This window comes from Marmota monax, unplaced genomic scaffold (assembly GCF_021218885.2).
Source record: "Marmota monax isolate L192 unplaced genomic scaffold, Marmota_monax_Labrador192_F-V1.1 WCK01_AAM20220418_F8-fsc00015, whole genome shotgun sequence".
NCBI classification, from domain to species: domain Eukaryota; kingdom Metazoa; phylum Chordata; class Mammalia; order Rodentia; family Sciuridae; genus Marmota; species Marmota monax.
In genome coordinates, this window is record NW_026692194.1 from 19283156 (window position 1) to 19297792 (window position 14637).

At 46.9% G+C, this 14637-nt stretch overlaps 1 non-coding gene across 1 annotated transcript; it reads right to left on the bottom strand.

The window, feature by feature from the left end:
- Positions 1-11796: 11796 nt before the first annotated feature.
- Trnaa-cgc (transfer RNA alanine (anticodon CGC)) lies at positions 11797-11872 on the bottom strand. Its single transcript has one exon. It is a non-coding gene; the product is annotated as a tRNA-Ala (tRNA).
- Between the last annotated feature and the right edge of the window lie 2765 nt (positions 11873-14637).

Below are 14637 nucleotides of genomic sequence, written 5' to 3' on the forward strand. Positions count from 1 at the left end.
TGAAGCTTCGAAAGAGGCCAGGCCCAACCCTGGAGATTCTGGAGATTTCGATATCATGGGAAAGCACTGGGAACTTTTACAGAAGTTGCCCGGGTAATTTTAATGGGCAGCCAGGGTCTTGAACCTGCACCATAACACTCACATTATAGGGAGGTGGGCAGGGTGCCTGCTGAGAAACCAGGAGGCCTGGCATCACCACTCAGCTCCTCCGTTTCCCCATCTCTGATATGAGTTAATGATACCCTCCCCTGACCTCCCAGAAGTCAGCAGAGCTGGGGACTCTGGAAAGTGTAATTTGTTGCACCATTGCAAGGTATCACCATAATGAAAGGCATTTCATGAGGATAACGGGACCAGGTAGCCCCTCTTGCTTCCTCAGGGGAAACTGCTCCTTCCGGGTGATTGCTCCGCCCAGGTGCTTTTGTGAATTTCCTTTCAGTAGCACCTTAGTCACCGCCATAATTGTGCCAAGTCTGCAAAGGCTTCTTTCCGCCTCCACATCCCTCTCCCACACCATCCTTTTCCTTCCAGGTGTCCTAGAGACAGTATTGGGTCACACACATTGAGGGCTCCTCCCATTACAATCTATGAACTCAATCTCCAGTCCTCTGGGCTCCCCACTCTGCTGGCCAAAGCCACCAAATATACCTCCTCTGTCTAGAGCAGGGGCCTTCCTGATATCATGTGATGGAATGGAACAAGAAGTTTCATAAAACCACACTGTACAGTATACGGTATCATTTTCCATTTGAGTTTTTGTTTTGTTTTAGTGCTAGACAAAGCTACTAAGTTGATTTCATGATCCACCTATGAACCTCATCCAGCAGTTGAAAGAACACTTTGCCAACAGAGTTTTTGGAGAGAGGGCTTCCAATTGTCCCGCTTCCAGCCAAGACCTAAGAGCTAGGCTCCGACAGTGAAGGGCGTTGGGTCCAGCTCACCCAGCAGCTCTCCTCCCTGTTGGGGTCTCCACTATGGCCCAAGTATGTGATGGGTGCATGAAGGTGTCAGAGGGTCCTCACCTTCCTTTCCATTCTAATGCCTGTGATTCCTATGACATTTCAACATCCACTGGGCAACTGGGAAATATCTGGATGCCAACCCTCTCCCTTCTATAATCAGTTACCTTCCTGTTTTCTGCATAGGGAGATAAGAAAAGGGAACTGCTGGGCACAGTGGCACACACCTGCATCCCCAGTGGCTTGGGAGCCTGAGACAAGAGGATCACAAATTCAAAGACAGCCTCAGCAAAAGTGAGGCACTAAGCAACTCAGTGAGACCCTGTCTCTAAATAAAATACAAAATGGGGCTGGAGATGTGGCTCAGTGGTCGAGTGCCCCTGAGTTCAATCCCTGGTACCAAAAACGAAAAAGAAAAGGGAACTTATATTTACCAAGCCAGGTCTTTGAACAAGAAACTTGCCTATTTATTTCATTATAAAATAGATAAATAAATACTCAGCCCTAGGAAATTGATACTTTTCCTCTATTTTTTCCTGGATCAGAGATGTTAAGTACTTTGTCCAGTTTGGGGCCAGGCAGCACTGAGTTAGGGGTCAGAAAGACAAAGGTGGGAAGGACAGTACTATTCCTGCATTCCAGGTTCATGGTACCCTACAAGACACAGAGTGCTGTGTACCACGGGGAGGACTCCATGGCCATGGGCCAGCCTGAGCTGCTGGGGCACAGCAAGGAGACACAGCCACACTAAGCCTGCAGGCAGGAAAGGTTCTGGGAAGCAGGCTGCCCAAGCTGAGCCTGAGAGGAAGCCACAGGGAGCTTGCTCATGAGAAGCAAGAGGGTTGCATGCAGAAGGAGTAGTGTGTGAAGACCAGAGAGGGGGCTGGTTTTGGAAATGTGTAGGACTGGACCTGCAGAATAAGGAGGTGACAAGGACCAGACTATGAAGGGCCTTGTAAATCAAAGTATTTTTGCTTAATATTGAGGATATTGAGAAGATGGTACAAGGTTTTGAAGGATGTTTCTGCTATAGAAGAATGGCTGGGGCCACAGGGCTGGAAAATAAGGGAATGGCAGGGTGGGCGAGGGCAGTGAGAATGGGGACATGTGGACAAGTTTGAGAGACACCTAAAAGAGCAGGTCAACGGATCAATACTTTGCCTGGATGTGGGCAAAAGACTGAGAATCAAGATGACTGCAAGTTTCAAACTAAGCAACTGCGTGGTCAGTGGGGCTGCCACAGCCCGAGAACCCAGGAGGAAGAATAGGCTTAGACAGGAGAGACAAGGAGCACAAGGAGAGAGCGGTTGAGTTTAATGGGCCTGTGAGGTATTCCAGAGGAGGTTTCCATTAAGCAATTGGCCATAGGAGTCTAGAGCTGAGAGCAATGATCTGGGTTGGACAAACATTCCAGAAGTTCTCAGCTTCAAGATGGTGAATGAAATCACTCAGACTGTGAGTAGAAAGAGGTAAAAAGAGGATCATAACCAACACTTCAATGACACGCAGAAGAATAGGCAAAACAAACTAAGGAAGAAAGGTCAGAGATGTAGGAGCAAAGTCAAGTGTATGGATGCCACAGAGCCCAGGGAAGTCAGGGTTTTGAGAAGGAATAAATGCCAAGTACCACTGAAAGATTTAGTAAAACAAGCTGAAAAATGCCTCCTGGGCTTAGTGGTGAGGAGGATCTCAGTGGCCTCAGCAAGAGCAGGTGCGGGTGCCTGTGAGCTCCTTTGGAGTGGGGCCGCCATGTCTAATTTTCATGGGTCACACGTTAGAATACAGATGGGCGATGTTAACGGATTCTAAACAATACTGTCTTCAAGTTCATTTTTCTAAGAGTCCAAGCATAATCTATCCAGTATGGAGGCTCCATAACATCAGCTCCCCAGCCTCTCCTACCTAATTCCCCCACCATACTCGGTGTTTCCGGTTTCCATGGTCCAAGATGATTCACTATCAACATCCACATTTCCAAGAAAGGAAAGGGAAAGGGAAAAGGGTGAGCTCATCCCTTCCTTTCAAGGGCCTGGCACTGAAATTATACACATCACTTTTTCTCCATTGTCATTGGCCAGAACTTTCCCATATGACCTATTATAGTTGCAAAGAGATCTGGAAAAATGTAGTTTTTCTTCAAGGTAGCCATGAACAAAGTAAAGTTAGTACTCCCAAGAAGGGTGGGAATCAGCTCATGTTCAGGCCACTGAAGGGACAACAGGTAGCATAGTGGTACCTCAGAGGACCCATAGTTGCCTGATGCTGATACAGTGATTCAGACCCTGGCTGGAAACAAGAAATGAGTCCCTCCCTCTTCCTTTTCTTCCACTTGCAAACTTATTTGGAAGGAAACTGGCAAGAAATTATGGGAAGTAGTGTTGCAGACTTCTAGCCTGAACAGTACAGAGCAGAGCTCAGAGACAATAGGTATAATAGCACCAACATCCTGCTAGGACAACTTAGCCACCATCAAGTTCACAGAAAGTGTTTTCTTACTGTAAGAACTGTAGTCTGGGCAAAGAAAGTTACATTGCTAGTCCTTTGTTTGGTTGGCTGGTTTGGGGTTTTGTTTTTTGAGACAAATCCTGGGGTCAAGCTATTCTCTTGCCTCAAGCCTCCCAAGTAGCTGGGACTACAGTGTGCCATCATGCCCATTTGGGGGCATTTTTGAGAGTTTCTACTCTGTTTTGAGGGAAATGTTCACAGATGTGATGTTCACAGAATCACTAAAGAAAATCTTAACCAGGAAACACCAGACACCCCCTGGCTCTGCCTCTCCAACTGACCACAAGCAATTATTTTCCATATAAGCAAAATGAGTCTGACCTTTGGGCTCTGTCACTCTGAGGTTCTGAAGGGAAAGGAAGGAGGGAGGGGGGCAAATGTAAGAGTCCCACAGGGATTTCCACCAAGAACCACATTTAGCAAGCATCTGCCAACTTCGTAACCCAGTTTGGCAGGTGAACTGTATAGAGCAGGATGGAGCCACCTGGATGCAGGATGGAAGGAAATGTCCTCCATTGAGGGTGGGCCATCTTCCTGCTGAAGATGCATCTTCAACACACATCCCCTGCTCCATGAGGTTTTGCAAGCCCAGTTCTTGTTTTCATTAGTTTCTGTTTCCTGGGAGACAAGTAAAGTTCTCTTCCCTAGAGTTGTGCTGCCTACTAAAGTAGACACTAGCTACCCACAGTTATTTACATTTAAATGAATTTAAATTATTTTGCAACTCTTTGGTTGCACTAACAACATTTAAAGTGCTCAATAGCCACCTGTGGCTAACAGCCACCATACTGGACAGCACAAACATAGAATATTTCTATCCTTACAGAAAGGTCTATGATGGAGTGCTGGTCTAGAGAAAGTTCTTAAATCAGAAAGCTTGAACTCCAGGGCAGCCTTAGGGTGGGGAGTAGGGTGGAATTGAAGAGGAAGCCCTTTCTCAGCCATCATGCCCTACAGTGGTCTCCACCTCCAAATAGCCTCTTCTCTTTTGTTCCCTATGGAAAGTCCCCCAGATACTGTTCATCGTGAAGCCCCCATTCCCCCTCCCCCCATATCAATTTCTTACCCTGGGACTTTATATCGGTGTAGATAACATCCATGCTCTGTAGGCATCTTTGGATAAAAGGGTAGCCCTTCCCACCACAGCTGCCCCAGAACTTGGGGTTTTAGATACATTTCTTTGGGACACATGTACTTGCACATATGAGTGTTGGTTCAAATACATGTATACACACACACACACACACACACACATGATCATATTAAAAGCCTAGTTCCAGGGGCTGGGGTTGTAGCTCTGGTAGAGCACTTGCCTAGCACAGATGAGGCCCTGGTTTAATCCTCAGTACCACATAAAAGCAAATAAATTTAAAGAAAAAAATAAAAGCCTAGTTCTGGGAATTGTAGTAGGATACAAAATCAAAACTTCAGGGGCTGCTCCCTTTGGTTCAGACATTCATTGTGCAATGCAGTGGCAGAGGGGACAAACAACGGAGCATTTGTTTGACTCAGCAGATGGAGGTAATGAAGGGTCAGCAAGGTGAAGTTCACAGGGCAGCACCAGCCAGTGCAAGCAGGGGCCTCTTCCCAGAGAATTCCAAGGTCTGATGCAGGTGCCTTCAGTCTGCAACCTTGCCAACTCCCTGGTGGATAGGGAGGGGAAATCTCTGTCCTCCATCTTTGGTGGGGAATGTGTTTCTAGGACCTGTGAGCATCCTTTCCAAAGCCCATGAGGACCCCTGAAGGTCCTTGTACAAATACATTTCAGTTCTGCCTGCCAGAACCTGTCACATAAATAAATGCACTTCCCACAGGGAGATGAGTAAAACGGGGTTATGTTAAACCATCCCCTAAAGAAGACATGTGAAAAAACCTTGTCAACTACTGGAAGTCATAAAATTAGAAATGAGGAGGGTTACGGTTCGTATGTTTCTTTTTGCGGGGGTTGTTTGTTTGCTTGGTTATCAGAAACTTTTCTCCACAATGATTTAAACTAGAAATCCTTGAGGAGGGAGATACTGTGGTTTTCAGTTATACTACATTGCAAATAACTGATAACAGAATCCTTGCAGAGAATTATTTATCACATGACCAAAAATTAGTAAGGTTGGGCATGGCAATGCACGCCTATAATGCCAGTGACTCCGGAGGCTGAAACAGGAGGATCACAAGCTCACCTGGACACCACTTCTGAGAGACCAGGCCTACAGCCAGGGTGGGGAACGGCTTTGGAACCAGGGTTCTGAGAAAGTCACACCAAGGATCCATCTCCAGAAGCACATCTACATTCCAGGTCCCCAAACTCCTGCACCTCCTGGCACCCTAGAGCTGTTCCTTCTGATGGTGACATCAGCTTGAAGCCAGGCCTTGAGACAGAGTATGTGGGCAGCCCCTCTTCTCTCTCCTCCTCTGAGGCCTGCTCACACAAATGACACCTGGTCTCAGCTTCTATGCTCTGGAATAAACAGAGTGGATATTGTCTGCAACCCCTCAGAGAGACCAGTCTGGGGGACGAGGGAGTGGAGAAGGGCCATGGTAGACAGGGCCAGCTGGTAGTGGCTGTAGTGAGTGGACAAACAAGGCAAGGCACTGAAGACAGCAGGAAACAGTTTTATTTGGCTGCAGTCAGGTTCAGAGGGCACAGCTTTTGCTGTAATCAATCAATCCCCTGAACCCCGAGTTTAGGGAGTTTCAGAATTTTATACCCAGCATGTAAGGGGAGGGACTCAGAAGCTCACAGTCTGCAGAAGTTCACATAAAAGCAGCTTTTTCTTTCATTGTTCTGGGCAAGTTAACTCTTCAAGGACAACACCTGAGAAGGGGGGAGCTTCTTCTCCCCTTTCTATCCTCCCCCTGCCAGCTGTTACCATGGAGCCCATTTGTAACTTATCTTAAAAATGTAGACATCTCTGGGAAGCCCAGCTCAAGGCCAGAGGCCTTGTTTGCACATTTCTACAAAGTACTATACTGGATATGTTTGTGAAAAACTAGGGGGTGTCCAGCACCTGGAGTGCTGGTATCTTCCCGGCCAGTGGCCAAGTAAAAAGGGTGACACGAAAATAGGAAGTTTATCTACAATGGACTCTTTTGCAGAGACTCTTTTGCTGACAGTCCTAAAATCAGCCATGGTGAAGAGGGCTTTTCTGTGGAGAAAGGGGGTGCCACTTCAGCCTGGAACCCAGCACAATGTTCTAGGACAGGGCTGCTGAGAGTTCCACTATACCTATCCTAGGATTCCTCTCACAGCAAGCAAGGGATGGGCACTTGAGTCACACAGGCCTTGGGGAAGCCAACTTTTTGGTCCCTGCCACTGACCCCAAGTCATGGCTGAACCTGCTTCACTTTAATCCTGTAGTCACATGTGTCCTGAGCCAATGCCTCTGGGTAAACGACATCACAGAAATCAACTTTTTGGTGTCTGTTTGGTACTCAGTTGACCTTTAGAGTATAGTAGGCATTTTCATTCACACTGACCTAGATGAAGGTCCCACTGGGCAAATTCTTAACCTGCCTAAATAGAAATGTTGAAATAGAAAAACAACAGGCTGCATTGGTACGAGTCTTAACTGAAGTGATGTTTATAAAGTGCCAGACAGTATTTAACTCAGACATACCAAGTATCACCTCCCTTCTTCCCTTCTCTCATCAGCCCACAATTTAGCTTTGCCCAGCCCAACCTGACTCCCCAGCATCCTTCATCCATGCATCTGTCCACCCACCCATCCATCCATTCATCTATCCATCCATCCACTCATCCATTCATCCATCTACCCATTTGTATATTTTTACTGCATCATTTATTGAGCACAAACCGTTGCAATTTGTCCACAGATGTAGATATGGGACAATATAATCTAGAAGCAAAAAGTAAATATCCAAACCTGGATATAAATAACTTGGCAGGAAGTGAAAATTGTCATAAGAGATGTGCAGAGGCTGCATTGGGAGACTTCAAGTTCCAATCAAAGGCAAGTGCCAGGATTTCATTTTATTTGAGAAATCCTTTCTCTTTCTAATGAAGACCACCAGGACATTTTTTTCCTTTTTACACAGGAAGATGCCTCCAATTCTAATTATCGTAATCTGGGCAATGGCTTCGTCTTGTTTCTCATTTTACTGTATTCAGCACTAAGTTGCTCTGCTGAGGGCAATGTACACAGCCCAGATTTCTTCCAAGATTTTAATTGGACCTTCCACGAGGGATTTTGAAACCCACAAAATGATCTAAATGAGATGATGGGTCCATTAGAGATGCCCTTTTTAGGGCCTGACATTCCCTGCACGACAGTGAGCAGGTCGGCCCTCGGGTAAGGGCCGTGCAGTGTCAGCAGTAACTTCTACCCCTTATGATCTCTCCCTGTCTCCTGAGTCCTGCCCTTACTTGAGGTCAACTCCAGGAAAAATAAGGGAAAAAATGTCTCCCACGAATGTTCTGGATTACAAGCATAGTTCACAGTTGATGCAGGAGAAAAAGAAACCGCACACATTCCATTGGCACAGGGAAAACAAGGGCCCACTGACATGCAGAGTGAAACCTTCCCCCTGCCCCAACCTCCACAGCTGCCACGCACCCCCTACTGGGAGAATTTTTTTTGTGTGTGGGGTGCTCGGTTTTGAACCCAAGGTAGGCAAGCACTCCACTGCTGAGCTATACCAGAAGTGGAGCTGGCCTCAGAAACCCTAAGAATCCCATTACTGCGATCAGCTCACTTTTGCTTCATTTCCACCTTTCCCAGCATCTCTAGCTCTCCTCCCTCTGTGTGTTGACCTCATTCTTATTTCCTGCTGATGGTTTCCTTGGGGTGGCTACATGATATGTGGAGTGTGGGGACATGCCTATAAACAGTCCCAGAAACATCCAAGTCAAACCAGGGTGGAGGAAGAAGAGCATCTCCCTCCCGAATGTACATATAAACTCTGATGTCACAGCTTGGACCACTGGCCACCTCTGTGGCCAGTACAACGGACCCTGTGACTAGCAGCCCCTTCAGAACTGCCAAGTGTCCCAAATCACATAGAAGAATTGCTCACGGGCCTCCCTACCCCTGAGCCTCAGAGGAAAGGCTGGCTTTGAGGCCTGTGCAAGCCAGTTAAGGACAAATAGGGGTCTCTGTCATATAAAGAGGAACAAGAGACAGACGTGGAATGAGTTCAAGCAGGTCTGAGCCAGAGTATCATTAAGAGAACGCTCACTGTCTATTGAGAAAAATCTCAAGTGGTAATGGCCTCAAAAAGCTGCTGGAGATGATGGTGGGGCCTCTGTCAGCAAAATTCTAGGAAGGAAGGAATTTGGCCAGTGACTTCCTGGGTAAGTCCTGAACTGCATTTCTCCCCTGCAGCGGCTGTCATTGAAGTGTCATTGAAACACAGATTCTTTTCTAAAGGGAGGACCAACCATACTTATAGCACTGCTCTTTGGAAATATGACACAACTCTTTGAAAAAAGAAGCCACTTTTCTTCCAGCTCATTTATTTTCCAGCTTGTCAGTTCTCACACCAAGGAAAAATGGAGTGAGTGGGGGAGAGAAAAGGACCCTGTTAATAAGGATTATGGTCTTCCAAAGAAAGTCTATAAACTAGGTGAACGCTCAGTAATTACCACTTAGATCCCAGGCTGAAAATCATTATTTCCAATGAAGTTAATCAACCCCAAGAGCAGGGGAGGAGAGAAACCGTTTCTGAACACATAAAAATTTATTATCCTTTTCTATTTTACTTAATGACCCTGTGATCAGGCTCTGTGTGGAAATTGGTGGAAGGTGGCTCCTTTAGCAGAAGGACGGGCCCGAGGATTAGGAGCTTTCTTCCTCCCTCTTCCCTTCTTTCTACATTGAGGACAAAAGCCAGAGGCAATACATCCTCAGTTCTTTTTACTTTTTAATTTGAGACAGGCTTTTGCAAAGTTGCCACGGGTCTCTCTAGGTTACTGAGGCTGTCCTCAAACTTGCAATCCCCCTGCCTCAGCCTCCTGAGTTGCTGGGATTACAGTGCCACCGCACTCAACTAAGCTGCTACATTTTTTTTTTTTTGTAAGGAAAGAAGCAAATGAAGGAAATAGAGAGGAGAAGGAGGCTGTGTTAGGTAGGAGTTCAGGGACACCAAGATGGCGGAGGCAGAGTATAAGAAGGATACAGCAGGAGGATGAAACAGGGAGACAAGTTGTGTCCCCTCAGCCCACTCTGCTCTACCTTGCAGATTGCTACTTCCACCTCTGTTATGCTCGAATTCGGGACCCCCAAAAGACCACCAGAGACCGAGATCACAAAGAGGTGTTTATTGTGAGCTAGCTCGGTCCTCCGCGCGCACACAGCAACTGTTGACGCTGAAAGGCCCCGAGCCCAGACTTTGCAGCAGTTTTATACATTCTTTGGAGAAGGCAGGGACCCCCACATACATCATAGCATCTCTTAGCAAATCATCACACACCGTGGGAAAATCATAAAACAACTCTAAAACATTCACTGGCTGGAACAAATTGGGTAGGGGTGATTGGTTACTACAAGAGGGGGATTCATTTGAACTGATTGGTTTAAGCCAAGAGGGGTGTTCATGCTGAACTACATGGTTTCCCGACACCATAAACTACTGGGAGGGTCATCTGACATCCCAGGTATTTCCCTGTCTCATGCTGATTGATGGTTGCTAGGGGATTGCTATGGGTCCCCACCTGGCCTGACTGAGTCAGGGACACCTGGCACAGCAGATCTCTCCTATTATTTGTAGATAAACAACTTAGCAGGGTGGGAATGTGCCTAGGAGTGCTCTGTGGGTCTTTCCAAGGACAAAGGTCATGTCCCTTCCTTGGACAGGCTTTGCTCTGAGGTAGAGGCTGGTTTTTCACCTCCACCTTCAAAAAAATCCATACTTTGCCTGTTACTTGTGTGAACTGCTCAATTCTTTGTTTGGGACTCCCTGGCAGTAACAACGGCTCAACAGTAACAAGTTTATTTGGGACAAACCTGTGAAAAACCAGCCTCTATCTCAGAGCAAAGCTGTCCAAGGAAGGGACATGGCCTTTGTCCTTGGAAAAACCCACAGAGCACTCCTAGGCACATTCCCACCCTGCTAAGTTGTTTATCTACAGGAGAGATCTGCTGCGCCAGGTGTCCCTGACTCAGTCAGGCTAGGTGGGGATCCATAGCAGCCCCCTAGCAGCCACCAATCAGCATGAGACAGGGAAATACCTGGGATGCCAGATAACCCTCCCAGTAGTTTATGGTAGTTGATAAACCTGTTGGGAAACCATGTAGTTCAGCACGTACACCCCTCTTGGCTTAAACCAATCAGTTCAAACGAATACCCCTTTTGTACTGACCAATCACCCCTACCTAACTTGTTCCCAACAGTGAATGTGCTAATCATGTTTTAGAGTTGTTGTTTGATTTTCCCGTGGCGTGAGGTGATTTGTTATGCTGTATGTGAAGTCCCTGCCCTTTTCAAAGAATGTATATAAGCTCTGCTCAAGCTGTTCTCGGGGCTCTTTGCTCTTTACCTCTCCGAGGTAGGCTTGGAGCCCCAGCATGCTGGACCCCCAGTAAACCCTTTGCTGTTGCATGACACAGTCGCCTGACCTTTACACCTGCAGGGAGGTGCCCAGAGGAGCCTGAGACCATCCTCCACTTACAGTTTGAGGTAGATATAGAGGATTAAGGAAGGGGAATTAGGACCTTGCTAGGGGCTTTTCAGGGAAGGGTCTGGGTGGTGTCACCTGCATAAGGAACTAGGTGTTTTTAGTCCCAGATAACCATTTCCTTTCTTATGATGCATTTGGGGTTTCTTTGCCTGATGGTGGAGTATTGTCTGGGGTTTAGGTCAGGTTGAGTCAGAATGACCTTGAGGTGACTCTTGTTCTAAAATGGAGGATATGCTTCAAAATGGCGTTGCCTATGTCAAGTTTTACCTAACATTTTAAAAACTATTTTATTGAGCTATAATTTATATACCACATAGTTTTCCCATTTAAAGCATACACTTCAGTGATTTCCAGTGTATTTAGAGAGTTTTATATAATTTTAGTACATTTCTATCATGCCCCAAGGAAACCTGTACCCCACAGCAGTCACTCCACATTTCCTTATTCCTTCTCCCCAGATCTAGGTGTGGGTTTGGGGTTTTTCTTTTTTGCCATGCTGGGGATGGGACCCAGGGCCTCAGGAGTGTTAGGCAAATAAATGCTATACTGATGAAACTATAGGGACCCTGTTAAGGCAAATGACACACACGTGTCTCACGGCTCGGCCTCCAGTGCCGCTGGGATTACACACTAGAATTACAGGTGTGCTCCATCACACCTGGCAAATATCTTTTTTAAGTTTGTTTTTTGTTTTTTTTTTGCTAGTGCTGGGCATTGAACCCAGGGCCTTGTGCATGCGAGGCAAATACCCTACCAACTAAGCTACATTCCCAGCTGGTATGGCTCATTTTTAGGGAACAGAAAATGGCTGCTGGCGGAAGCAAGCTTCTGAGTTATGTAGGCCTCCTTTAGGGTGGGACAGGAATATGAATAGGGAATTCCTGGGGCTTAATCTATTGGCTTCGGGTGACCCATTAGGGTGAAGGGTCAAGTGCGCTCTGGCTGAGGCCTGGGATTTTAAATGACAAAAGCTTAGGGGAAATGTCCTTGGACTTGATGAAAAACAAGACCCTTCAGAATTAAGGGAAGAACACCTCTCAGGGGAAATTTGACAGCTAAGCCAGCTCTCAGTCTTACAGGTTTAGCGGCCATACTAGAAAATTAGAAGTTAAAAGGTGAATTGCCCTTCACGGAGATGGGAGTGGGAAAACAGGCCGGGAGACAGGAAGCTGGGCAAGAGAGTTCAGCTTCTGAGACCATGTGGTCAGCAGAAATGTCAGCTAATGGCAGACAGAGCAGGGTTTGCTCTACCCCCAAAATGATATTAGAAACTTTCCCAAGATGATAAGGGGAAACTGGAGAGGGGCAGATGCATCTACCCACAGTTACCTGGTTACTGGTTATCACAGTGTAGCTGCACCCCCCTCCGCAGAAAATCGTTATTAAGCTTCTCCAGAAACCTTCACCATAATTGAGAAGAGTCTCTACAAAAGGATTCCATGAAGTTAAACTTCCTATTTCCTGTTGCTCTATCTTACTTGGCCACCAGCCTGGAAGAAAACAGCACTCCAGGTGCTGAACATCCCTTTACTAGTCTGTCACAAACATGTATGGACTATCTAGTATAAGTAACAACATACACAATAGTTTGTAGAAGTGTTTGCGAATGCAAAGTGTGATAAGAAAGGCAGATCCTTTAACAAGGCCACTGGCCTTGAGCCTGAGCTACACAGAGATGTTTACATTTCAAAGAGAAGAGAAGAAGTTACTAATTGGGCTCCTGGGTAACAGCTGGCAGGGGGAGGGAAGAAAGTGAAGCCAGATTTAAAGTTAGGTAGTCAGTGTAGTTAGATAAATCGGGTCTAATACTGAGTGAAATCTAAAATGGAGGCCATGCTGAGAATGATTCCAGGAAACGCAGGAGAACTCATGGAATGTTAATGAAGTCCTGAAAAGGCCCTAGGCCAAAGTCCATCCCAAAGAAGTGTTAATGAAGTCCTTCCTGCTCAGACTACTTCTTTGGCCCACCTGTGTCCCACCCCTCGGGCCTTCCCACCTACATTCCATCACTGAAAGAAACTATAAAATGGAGAGACAACCGCACTTCCACGGATTCCACCTCTTGGGTCCCCTTCTTCCTCCAGGAGAAGTCTTTTCTGCTGTCCTTTAATAAACTTCTAATTTCTACTCTGACCTTGCCTTGGTGTGCTTCTTTGGTGTTATTCTTCAACATTGGGGAAGCAACAGCGGTAACAAAAGGGCCTTAGAAGCTCTCCTCTTCTCAGGGTGCTATCCTTGAAGGGTTCACTTGCCCAAAACAGTAAAAGAAAAAGCTGCTTTTATGTGAACTTCTGCAGACTGAAGTTATGAGCCCCTCCCCTTACATAAAGTTTTGAAACTGAACTCAGGGTTCAGGGGGATTGATTGATTACAGCTAAAACTGTGCCCTCTGAACCTGGCTGCAGCCAAATAAACCTGCTTTCTGTTTCCCATCTGGTGTCCTGCCTGGTTTTTCCCTACACACCTGTTCAGGGAAGTCCCACCTCAAATGTGATGACAGCCAGGCGTGGTGGCACATGCCTGTAATCCCTGCAGCTCGGGATGTTGGGTGCAGAGCAGGCTGAACTGTGTTGTCTGCAGGGCAGGCTGAACAGATGTTGGCTGCAAGATAGCCCACACACTCAAACCCCCCTCTATCTGGTCCTTTATCACCTGTTTGTGTCAAATCCCGCTTAAGGCTGAACACTTAACCCCCCCTTGGGCCAACAAGGCAGCTTGCAGACCCAGAGGCCCCATTAGATTTGGGCTATAAAAACTCCCTCCTGCCAGGCCCCCCTCTCTCTCCCTCTCTCTCTTGCTCTTTCTCTCTTGCTCTTTATCTTTCTTACGCGCGCTCTCTGTCTCTCTCTTGCTCTTGCTCTCTCCCTGTTCATCTCTTTTCTCTCTCTCTCTTTCCTTCTTTCCTTTCTCTTTGTTGCACTGCTGCAATAAAGATCTTTTGGTTGCTCTGAGTGTTGTGGTCACTTTCCTTTCATTGGTGCCGAAACCCGGGAGAGGGTTAAAACCCACTTTTGGGTCCCTCTTCCTTCGGAAGTGCCACTCACCGGATGGCCTGAACCCATTTTCTCGACTGCCAGAACTCCATCCACCACCAGCCTTCGATTGGTTAGTTTCCCTTTCCTGGAGTCCTAAACCCAATGGTGGTGTCGGGAGGATTTGGCCGTTGATTGTCCGGCAAACCTCTTTGCCCACCTGTGGGGAGGAAAACACCCCACCACAGCCTTTAAGGCTATGGTGGCCCTCAGGGACTCCTTCCTAGGGCAGAATAGACTCCTGGGTTCAAAATTATTCCCTTCCCTTCCCAGCTGTTAGTTACCAGCACAGGCTTTGTAGGTCTCCCTCAAAGGACTGTGTAACCTCCAGGGACACATAACAGAGAACTGAACATCACAGTCCACCCAGACCTTCACCATCTCTGTGGCTCTCCTAAAATCCTAGTCCTCACACCTTCAAGACTCGGCTGCTAGAGAGAACCTTACCCTCCCCTTCCTCCCTCTTCCCCTGTCTCTCTCTTTCCCCTCTTTCCGGCCCTGCGAGTCT